The 11,477-nt window shown below is 47.7% G+C and overlaps 1 pseudogene; it reads right to left on the reverse strand.

Annotated features, from left to right (window-relative positions):
* LOC101407446 (leukocyte immunoglobulin-like receptor subfamily A member 6) overlaps nucleotides 1-9,144 on the reverse strand; it is a 30,077-nt pseudogene extending 20,933 nt beyond the window's left edge.
* Nucleotides 9,145-11,477: the final 2,333 nt, after the last annotated feature.

Below are 11,477 nucleotides of genomic sequence, written 5' to 3' on the forward strand. Positions count from 1 at the left end.
CCAGTTCATCGTGGATGTACCCAGTTGTGTAAATACCTCATGTCTCCTTTTGGTCATTCAGTTTCTGTTGGGAACCAGTACCATGTCAGGAGGATCTTTTCAAACGGCTTCTTCTTCCTTTTGCAGGTGATGTGATGGCAGGGGATAAACTTCAGATCTGCCATTGGGGCTCAAGAGGGACTTCACACAGCATCCCTGTACACAGGGTACTTACAGCACCAGAGGACCTGGTAGATGACATGGCCATGGCTGCAGGGACCTGTTGCTGCAGGGACCTGATACTGCAGAGCCCTGACTTCTTCCAGGCTTCACACAAACCTGCAAACTTCTCAGTCACCTGGTAAGAGAGAAATCTGTTTTCTTAAGTATGGTATGTGTGGCTTCCACCATCCAAAGCCTCATACCCAGAATTGTGTCTCTTTTTAACTGTGAGGCGTTGTGATGTGCGATACAGGGCGTGTCTTGGCAGGTCTCAGAAAGCAAAACCTCTATAAATTTCACTGCTTTGGCAGATCTTGAATCTTTGAATTTCCTTTTTCTTTTTTTTAATATCCCACCATCTGGAGTACATACCAGGGCAACCAGAGTACTAACCACCCTCAACTCTTCATGTCAAATTAACATGATGTCACCAATATTGTGGACAAATGTGATGTTCTGCCCAATGTCAAAATGCTGAGGGTCCCTTTGGACGATGCCGTGAAAGAGGGAGAGTTGGTTTATCCCTGGATACTGTGAACATGTACTGCAGTCCATCCCAGGGGAAGAAGTGCTGCTTCTCAGTTACCAGATCCACAGCTGCACAAAAGTGACCAAAGGCTGCAGAATGCTTTCCAAGTAAATGCATCCATCCCGCAGAGCAGCTGACAGGAGTCAGTACTTGGGGAGGTCTGTGTTCCTCCACCATCCACCATGCATGATCCATCCAGTTTTTCAGGGGCCAGGCTGGTGTATTAAGCAGGGATATTGTGACCCCACCTCTGCCTCCTTTAAGTCTTTGAGGGTGGCACTAACCCCTGCTAGTCCACCTGAGTGCAGGGTTGTTGTTGATGACTCTGCCAGGCAGTATGAAAGTTATACTGTTGAGTATACAGATTCTGCTTTCTTTCTGTAAAGAGTATGTAACTATGTTTTGGAAGTCAATGAAATGACTTTTTGGTTCAGCTTTTCCTTTCAAGCCTTTAATAACAGTCTATGTTTAGGTATATCCTGCAGCTCATTTGGCCTGACTGCTCTTCTGGGGGTGTCTTGATTGCTTCAAGTGTTCCATAGATTCCTTATGCTGCGTGGAATTCAAACATCTCCGTTCACTGTGTGAGATATTGGAATTAAATAAAACCTTAATTTACCCTTGTTTCCTAAAGTGTTAGTAGATTAACAAAGGATGCAAACATCATTGCATAAATGCATATATGTTTGTTTTTGCTGCCTCAAGGTTTGAAAATTATGTGAGGTAAATGTTCATGGAGGAAAAGTAACTGGGCAGTTCTGACTCTCTGTTCTCTGCACTGTCCCAGAGTCCACGTGTTTTCTTCCCATTCTTCTGTCTTCCTTCCTCATGTTCCAAGATTCCTCCCTTTATCAGTTCCTTTCTGGGTCAAGAACTTCCTTTTCCATTCATTTAGGGGAGGCCTGCTTGTGAAAAATCCTCTTAGCTTCCTTCACCTGAGAGTGTTTTTATTTCCCCTTCCTTCCTGAAGGATAATTTCACCTTCTGTAGAATTCAGGATCAACAGTTCTTTTCTTTCTGCACCTGAAGTGTTGTTCCACTTGCTTCCTGCCTTCACGGTTTCTGATGGGAACCCTGTTGTCATCTGAGTGGTTTCCCTCTATGGGCAGGTGGCATTTCTCTCTCACTGCATTCAAGGAGCTTGTCTTTTGTTTCCCTTAGTTGGGTCATGATGCGTCTTGGCATGGATTTCTGTGGGCTTCTGCTGTTTGGGGTTCACTCAGTTTCATGAATATGTAGCTTTATGATTTCTGCCAAGTTTGGGGAAAATCCAGCTATTATCTCTTAAACAGTTTTTCAGTCTCATCCTCTTTCTCCTCTGCTACTAGTACTCGGATCACATGGATCTGAGATCTCTTGTTAGAATCCCACAGGTCCTGTGGCCCCATTCATTTTCTTTTCCAGTTCATTTGCTCCCTGTTGTTCAGATTGAGTAATTTCTATTGCTCTGTCTTCTCGGTCATTATTTCTGAGTAATTTCTATTGTTCTGTCTTCACAGTCATTATTTCCTCCGTTCTCTCCATTCTGCTGTTGAGCCCATTCAGGAGGATTTTTATTTTGACTATTGTATTTTTCAGATCTAAAATCTCCATTACCACATTTTTTGTATCTTCTTTTTCCTTGCACCCTTTTTTAAAGATTTATTTTAAGCATGTGTGTAATTGCTCATCAAAGCATTTTTATTGTGGCTGCTTCACAATCCTTATCGGATAACTCAAAGCTTTGTGTCCTCAGTGTCAGCACCTGGTGACAATGGTCTTTTCTCACTCAAGGTGAGATTTTCATGATTCCTGTTAGGAACTGAACATTATGGAAACCATGTTGCGAGAGTGTGGATCTTATTTAAATCTTCTGTTACAAAAGGCCTTCTCTGACACACGGCCGGGGTACTGACTCATTACTGCCAGGTGGAGGGTACAGTCCAGGTCACATATGTGGCTCCTTTGACGTTCTCTGTGTCACTCCTGGGGTCCTAACAGTCTTAGTCCATCTGTTGCCTTCTCTCTACTTTTCAGAGTATTCTAAGGTTCACTGCATATACAAGGTCCAGGAGTTTAACTGTGCCTTATGGATGTTAGGGAGACAAATCTCTACTTCCTCTTGGTCCAAAACTGGAAGTTTGAAATGCCACTGATTTTTATATATTGATGATGTATCCTGTGACACTGGATCAATTCTTTTAAAGTTAGAATAATAGATATTTATACTGTTTTGGGTTTTCCATGCACACGGTTTTGAGATCTGTGAGTAATACAGTTTTATCCCATCCAGTCAGTGCTTATCACATTTTTCCTTTATTTAATTGGTTGAATCTACACATATGATATTATGAGAGAGGTTTCTGTGATTTTCCCATTTTGTAGCTCATTGTCAGGTTTTACTATCAATTTTTTTGTGGCCTGATAAAATGTGTCAGGAGGAATAGTCCTTCCTTCCTTATTTTTAGTGGAAGCCTATTTAAGTTCAGTACATGCGTATGTATGTGTGTGTGTGTGTGTGTGTGTCCATGTGTGTGTATAGCTGTGTGTATGTATGTGTTTCATAAATGCATAAATGTTCAGAAGCATTCACCAGTGAATCTTTCCAGACTCAGAGTTCACTTTTGGGGAAAAATTTTAAATACAGATTCAACATATTTACTATATATGACAATTTAGATTTCCTATTTGTTTTTATGTCCATCATTTTGGCAAATTGTATTTTGATGACTTTGTCCATTTCATCTACATTTTCTAATATATTGGCATCAAATTGTTCATAGTGGTTTATTATCTATTTAAAGTCTGTAGGATCTGTGATGCTGTACTGATAATGTAATGTGTGCCTTCTCTTTTTTTTTCCTTGAGTGTTGAGACTAGGATTTATAAGCCTGATTAATGTTTTCAGGAATAATTTTTTTGGCTTTATTGACTTTTCTCTATTTCCATTTGTCCCCATTAGTAGCTACTTTTCTCATTATTATTTGGAATAATTTGATATTTTTTCCTAAATTCTTGGTATAATAGCTTAGGTCATTTATTTTTCAAGGCTTTTCTTTTCTAATATATTCATTTGTGGTTCTTACTTTTCCCATTTCGTAGGTTTGATGTCTAATATTTACATCAGAATTCAATTTAAAACATTCTCTCACTTTTGTTTTGGATTTCTCATTTCACTCATGGATTACTGAGAAGTCTGCTGCTTTATTTCCAAATATGGGGAAATTAGTTATCTTTGATTGCAGAATCAGGTGACTCCCAAAGTGTACCAGAAGCTCCTGGTTGTCCACGTTAGGGGTCCAGGCTGGCTGGGGGCCATTAGGAGGTGTCCTTTGGGGTCAACTCCTGGGCTGTCTGGGGTCCCTGCAACCTCCCTTCCTGGAGGGTGGTGTCTGGGTCCTTCCTGCGCTAGTGGATGGCGAGAGAATTGCACCACTGGGCTCTGCTGGGGGCTCCTCTGACTTGGAGGAAGGGGATGTTGTCTCTTCTCTGAGGGTCAAGCTGTTCTTCTGGGTGTAGGTCACATCCTGGGGGGCTTCAGGTGCAGCAGCCTGGAGCAGGGAGAGAGTGGGAGAAAGGTATGTGGTTGGAGTGGGGGAAGCCTGGGGCCAGGAGAAGATAGGACCCACCTGACTGTCCATCTGTCTGTCCTCTTCTGCTTCTCTGTTCTTCATGTCCAGCAATTCCACTGACGGGGGGAAGGGGTGTAGATACGCCCTGTCTGAGTCTTGAGTGGTTCCTTTGGGGATATGTCACACCCTGAGGATTGTCATCGTCAGTGGTCTGCTAGAGAGACACAGTGAGGGCAGGTTGATTCCACTCTTGCATATATCATTACATTTCCCACATCAAAACCAGATTGTCCACTGTAAACTATCAATAAGATCATGTCACTCCCTGAACAAAGCCTTCCAGGGACTTTCACAAGCTCTGTCAGAGCCTTAGGACCTGCATGATCAAGTTTCCACCAAGCTCTCCTCCCTCATGACCAACACTTCTTCCTTGTCCTTCCATCTCCAGCTACACTGGACATCATGCTGTTCCTGGAACAAGGTAAGCATGTCCCCACCTCTGAGGCTTTGCACCCAATGTCCCCTCCATCAAGAATGCTGTTCTGTTCAATATTAATATAGCATCTTCTCAACACTACAGTTAAGTCTGTGCTCAAGTGTTACCTTCTCAGAGAATCCCGTCTTGATTATTCTGTTGAACTATCCTGCTCTCACTAACACACACTCCATCCCCTCATTTAGTTTATTATTCATTCATAGCACTTGGCGCTGTCTGATTTTGTGTATATATGTCTGTGTCTATGTCATCCTTGTCTCCCCAGGGGGAAAGTGGACTCACTGAGGACAGAGATTGTTGTATGTCTCGCACCAAAATATAGCCGGGCATGTAGCAGCCCCTGGGTGAGCAGGCGCCATCTGTACGGCTGAGTGATGGAGTAAATGAATAGAGCATCGCAGGATCACAGGGCACTGATTCATTCCCTTAGTGAACAAACACTCGTTGTAAAGCTTACCAAGGGTCAGACACGGTAAAGGAAAAAAGAAAGCCCTTGCTCCGTGGAGCTCACAGTCACCAGAAGACAGAGGGGACAGACTTGAAGTTAAGAAACAACACAATTAAGTACAAGGAAGGAAATACAACAGTGACATAAGAGAGGATCAGTGGAAGAGAGGACAGGTTTACCTTGAGGCGCACATGGAATGCTTTTTGGGAGGTGACAGAGGAGCTGAGACCTGAAGACAAGAAGGAGACAGGTCTGTGAATATCAACAGGAAGCTCTGGTTAGATGTTCAGATTGCTAAATTCCGGACATTTCGTCAAACCTGGACCCTCCTCACGTTTGTGGTGCTCTTAGCACAACTTGCTAGTTTGCTGCATGTAATATCACCCCCATCACCCCATTGCCTACACACCCAAAGTCACGCATTTGCTCTGGTGCAGCTGTCGGAGGAGGAGGAGGGAGAGCAGCAGGATGAAGGCCACCGAGACCCTGATCACAGCGCTCAGGTACCATTTGAGACCTTTGGCACAAGACAGGTCATGAATGAGCCAATGATGCTATTTAATTGAGCAGCTACTGTGTGCCAGGCATGTGCTGGGGTCTGTGGACTTATCTCCTGTAAACCTCGCAACAATCCTGCAATGTGAGATAGCCACTGCCCACCCACCCACTGCACAGACAAGGAAAATGAGGCTCAGAGAGGTAAATCATGTGCCCCAGGATGCCCAGCCTGGAAGCATCCAAACTGGGAACTGAACCAGGGGAGCTGACTGCCTTTTTGCTCTTAACATTCTAGCTGAGTGCCCTGAGCTGCAGGGAAAGGGTGAAGGCTCCTGACCCTTGTCCTGCTTCTGCTTCCCCAGTACAATGTCACCATCACTGCTGCAGAGGGGACAGGTCCCCATGAAATCATGTCCTGGGGGCTTCCCTGTGAGGCCTCCTCTACCAGGAGGCCAGAGCCGTAGTCAGAACTGAAAGGAAATCTAAGCTCTGGGCCACAATTCTCTCCTTTCCACTGGGAGAAACTGAGGCCCAGAGAGGGAAGGTGAGTCCCAGTCAGAGAATCCCAATGACATAACTCAGTCCCTGCCCTCCAAGGCTCACCCACCACCCCCCAACAGAGACCCTCAATTACCCCTCCACACACCTGACTCCGTAGGGGTGAGTCGATCCTCAGAGGCTCCTGGGGATCAGGTTGGAGGTGAGGGGTGGGCTGCTTCTCCCCACTTCAACTCGGGTGCTCCTGCCCAAGGCATGTTCCCAACATATCCCTCTGCCATGACCACCCCACCCTAAGTCCACCCAGCCTCAGAGATCTGGAGCCCTGAGGTCTCCCGGGCATCTCTGCCCAACTCCCAGCTCCCCCGGGAGATGAGCCTGTCCCTGTGATTCTGAGGGGTGTTAGATCCTCTGTGAGACTCTCAGACCTGCCCTAGGTGGTCTGTGCTCCCTCTGATAAAAGGGGCCTCAGTGACTCACCAGGTGTTGAGATGGGCTCTGTGGGTGAGGGGCTGGGCTGACCCTGAAGTCCCCACCTCACTCAAACCTTCTCCTACATCTGCCCTGTGGCCCCACAAGACCCTCAACTGCACCTTCTAGACCCCAGTGTGACAGAAGGTGTGGGCAGGGGTGAGTGGGGCTCTGAGGGGCAGATATTCCACTCTGGAGCCTCACTCTAGTTTATTCCTGTCTCAGATTTCCTGAGGACAGAGCTCTGAGCTGACTGACTCAGAAAGGACAGGGTCAGGGGCTCTCACCTGAGATCACGAGCCCCAGGGTGTCACTGGGGTGTGACAACAGGTAGGGGGAGGTGCCATGTGAGCTATAGCACCTGTAGGTCCTCCCTTGGGCTGAGGTCACAGGACTCATGGAGAATTGGGCCTGGATCTCCTGAGCTCGGTACTTTGACGTAAGACGCAGGAGGGGATCAGCTGACCCCACCTTAGAAAGAAGGAAAGTGTCCCTCAGGCTCCATGACTGACACAGCAGGGTCACGTTCTCTCCTGAGGCCACCGTGGGGCCTGGCTGCACCGAGAGGGAGGGTGTGTCAGGGAGCTGTCCTAGAGAGAGGAAGGGTGGGTGAGGGGCTGCTGCCCATCTTGTTCTGAACTGAGAATCCCCAGTCCTCTCTCTGAGGACACTCATCTCTGCCTGTCTTGTTTTCTCTGAGTCTCCCCCTCCATCCACTCTCTTTCTGTATCTCTCCCTCCCTGGGAACCCAAACCCATTGTCCTAGCATCACCACCTGGGCCCCCCCCCTGCTGGGCCTATGTGTCGTTTAGGTCGCTGACTGACCCCTAGCTCCTCACCTGCCACCAGGATGTCCGGGGTGTCACTGAGTGATGACAACTTGGAGGAGAGTTTGTGCCCACCATAGCATCTGTACTGGCTCCCGTGGGAAGGTCACACAGGGCCCAGGGGAAAGTCGGCCTGAAAGAGCCCAGCCTGGCGCCACCGGGCAAGGCCCTGGGGGATGTCACATCCCGCCTCTTTGGAGAGAGCGAATTTGTCATTTCCGACATCAGAGCGACACTGGAGGGTCAGGTTCTGTCCAGAGGCAATAACGTGGCTGTGCTGGGTCTGGAAAGAGGGCTTCCCAGACATACCTGGGAGAAAAATCACCAGTGGATTGCAGGAGCTGATTCCTCCCATAACCCTCCTTCTCCATCCTGGACCCCAGGTCTCACTGTCTCTCACCCTCTGTGTCTCTGGCCCAGGAACCCCCTGTTCCCCTCACCCCAGCCTCTCCCTGGGGCTTCCCTGGGAGCAAACTCCCCAATAACCTGTCTGGTGCCTCAAAATACTTATGAAGCAAGGATGGGACTTCCTCACCGGACACCAAGATCTCGAGGGTGTCACTGGGGTTCGACCACTACCGGGGTTTGTTCCTGTAACAGCCATAGAATCTGAACGTCCATCTTTGGCTGGGGGTCAGGGGCCCACAGGGAACAGGGTGTGAAAATGTCCGTTGAAGTGTTGCTGTGAGTCCAGGATCCAGGAGAACCTACCAAATCCCTGCCATGAGCCACACTGGAGGGTCACATTTCCTCCTGAGGTCACCATAGGGCTTGGAAGGGGTGAGAGGGTGGGTTTGTTGTAGAATCCTAGGAGAGGAGGAGGCAGCTTGTTAAATGGGGCTCATACCTCCCTCAAATCCCCCAGGGCTGGGCTGTGAGAGGGGACACACCCCTGAGAGCAGACCCCCTTCCTGAAGGCAGAGCCTGAGGCTGGGACCCCTGAGTGTCCTCTCACCTGTCACCACCAGCTCCAGGGGGTCACTGTGCTCTGATCAATATGTGGATCTTTGATAGTAACAGTGATATGTCCCTGCATAGATGTCTCCTGTATGTGGGGTGGAGAACCTGGCCTTGTCCTCAGGCCCAGTGGTTCTGTCTTTGCCAGGACGATGGGCTTCCCACTTTATCCAGATGGTACTCTTGGGCCTCCAGGGTCCCCTGACACAAGATGGTCCCAGGCCTCCTCCCAGCAATCACAGAGCCTGGCTCAACACAGACGGTGGGTTTGGGGAGTGTCCCTGGTAGGAAGTCAGACGCTGGGTCACAAGACATTCTCTACTCCCAGCTCCCCATCCCTCAGCCCAGGACTGCTGTTCTCTGTCCCAAGCTGCCTGGAGGAGGCCCATTGTCCCCAGTGAGGAGGTGGGACCTGGGATATGTGGGAACAGACTCACCTGCCTGCACGGGGAATCTCAGGCCCACACTCAGTCCCAGAAGAGAGCTCCCCATGAGACTTACCCATGAAGTCGAAGCATAACCTCTCTTCTTCACGACCCTCCTGAGTCCTGGGGTCTCCTGACAGACTGGGGCCTGGCTGTGGGGTGTGGTCCCTCCCAGCCTAGGGCTTCCCCTCTTCCTCCTCAAATCTCACTGAGGCAGAGCAGGGCCAGGAGGGTGGGGGTCATGTCATCTCTTCCTTGTATCCCCGGCTGTGCAGATGGAGGAGACCACGGTGCCCAGCAGGACAGACAGAGGCAAAGGGTGTGGCCACCTGGAGACTGGTTGTCTCATCAAGGGGTTATCACATCAGTAGCCCCACAGGAAGGGAAACTGCCTCTCCACAGGGTCTGGCTCTTGTTTCCAGCTTGGATGAGCAAATAGAAGTGATGTCTTCCTGAGAAGCCCCTTCCAGATGAGGGTGACCCAGGGCACGTCCTTTCCTCTCAGAGCCTCCCCCATGGGGTCTCCTTCATCCTCAGCCCATCCATGAGCACATCCCTGTGGGGTCCTCACCGTGGACAGTGGACATGCAGGCCCTGGAGATGCTTCAGGGAAGATGAAGGATCCTGCTGCCCTGCAGAGCTCAGATCAGCAGAGACACATGCTCAACATCTAACTGTACAGTGCAGGTTGAGGTCATCGTGACAATGAGCACAAAGGAGAAATACAGTGAAATAAGGGAAGGAAACATCACTCCTCTCCTGGCTCCAGAGAGTGGGTTTTCTTTCTGTTATAGCCCACTTCATGGACCTCTCCTTTTTCTTGCAATAGCATCCATCCCCATCTCTCCAGGAAGAAACCTCTGAGTCATTCCTGCCTCCTCAGACCCCTTGTTCCCTCAGGCAGAGCTCTCTTCCTCATCCTGGGATCCTGTCTTGAGCTTTAGGGGTCAGTGAGTGGATTAGTACTGTGATTCGGGAGACAAAGCTGATTCCTATTTAATTTTCCTGCATCATCCACTGCACATGTGACATTGAGAAGTAATGTGCAATATCTGAGCCTCAGTTTCCTGGTCTGCAGAATGTTGTCCATAACCCCATTCAGAATGGTTGTGGGATCAGTGGTCCCAGAACATGGGACGGGTCAATCATAGTTAATTTCCAGACCTGAGTAAGTCATGTGGGGTTTGGGACATGAGAGGATCAAGGTGCCACACTCCACAGTCAGGGTAGATGATTGATGTGCCCATTCAAGAGCCTCCCTCCATTCCTAAAACTAAGCAATGTTGTTTATAATATTTCTGAAATATGTAGCCAGAGCCATTGCAGAAAAAGAGAAATGAAAGTTCCAAAATAGTGAATGAACCACAACAAAAATTACCAAATCTGAGTTGACACAGGTGCTTTGGATCAGCAAGGAATCACTAGAGTGGACAGGAGAGGGAACCCAGGTCCTCTCAAGCAGGGAAGGGAGCAAGGCTCAAGGTGAAATATGGAAGCTCTGTTTCCCCTCCACCCTGTTTGTGGATGGACACTGGGTTATCTCTGCCCACTGACCCAGCCCAGAGGTCAGCAGTGAGCCATGTCCCGTGTGTGTGAGAAACAGATGCAATTCAGTATAGTCCAACATGTGTGTCTATTCATGTGTATGTGTGAGGCTCACCGTGGAGCCATCCATCCCGGGCATATGCCTAGTCAGATGCTGAGTTTGGGTGAGTGGATGCAACAGGGCAGGGCAGCAGCAACTATCCATCCCTTTCAGCCCTGAAGGTCAGGAAAGCACTTGGAAAAACTATGGAAAATCAGGTGTGAGAAGTGAGCATCCGACAAGAATGGACATCAAGAGTAATCCTAATAATGGTAAATAGTGTTATGAAACACAATCTACAGAGTCACTCATGGAGGTTTTCATATCCGAGGAAATAAAATACTAGGAACATATGAAATTCATTTTAATTTAAGCATGTCTAAACATCAGAAAAAGTAAAGGAGGAAACTGAATTCTTGGAACAACAACAGAGATTATATTATAGAAGAATATATAATTTAAAAATGAATTATGCAAATATCTTAGAGGCAAAATTAATACTGTCATTTAACAGACTCAGAATTATCTTTCCATCAAAGAGACAATAGAGCTGAAGATCCAATTATGAAAGTGGAATATAATATTCAGAAAATTATATAGGATGCAATACAGAGAGACTGGAATGAGAAAATTAAGGCACATGGGGAATAGAAAGAAAGGACAGTGTATGTTGTGAGTTTCAGGAGGAAAGCAGTGAGAACGATGTCTGCAGCAGTCCTGGAGGGAAATGGTGGGCATTTCTCAAAGAAGTAGAAAGAACATGTGTGTGCTGGGAGCATGGATATCAATGAGGTCTGAGTCATGATATTTCATAGCAAAGTGAAGGAAATTGATGGGAGCTGACTTTTATACAGAAAAAAAAATGCCAAAAGATATGGAAAGAGTACGTTCAAGGAATTAATTATGAGTGAAGAATTCTACATTCTCCAAAATTACTATTAAAGGGGCAAAGGTAAAGGAGTCAGCAGGGGAGAAATCCGTAAGTACGAGG

Source organism: Ceratotherium simum, chromosome 33, assembly GCF_057802395.1.
Source record: "Ceratotherium simum simum isolate JZ-2026a chromosome 33, ASM5780239v1, whole genome shotgun sequence".
Taxonomy (NCBI): Eukaryota; Metazoa; Chordata; class Mammalia; order Perissodactyla; family Rhinocerotidae; genus Ceratotherium; species Ceratotherium simum.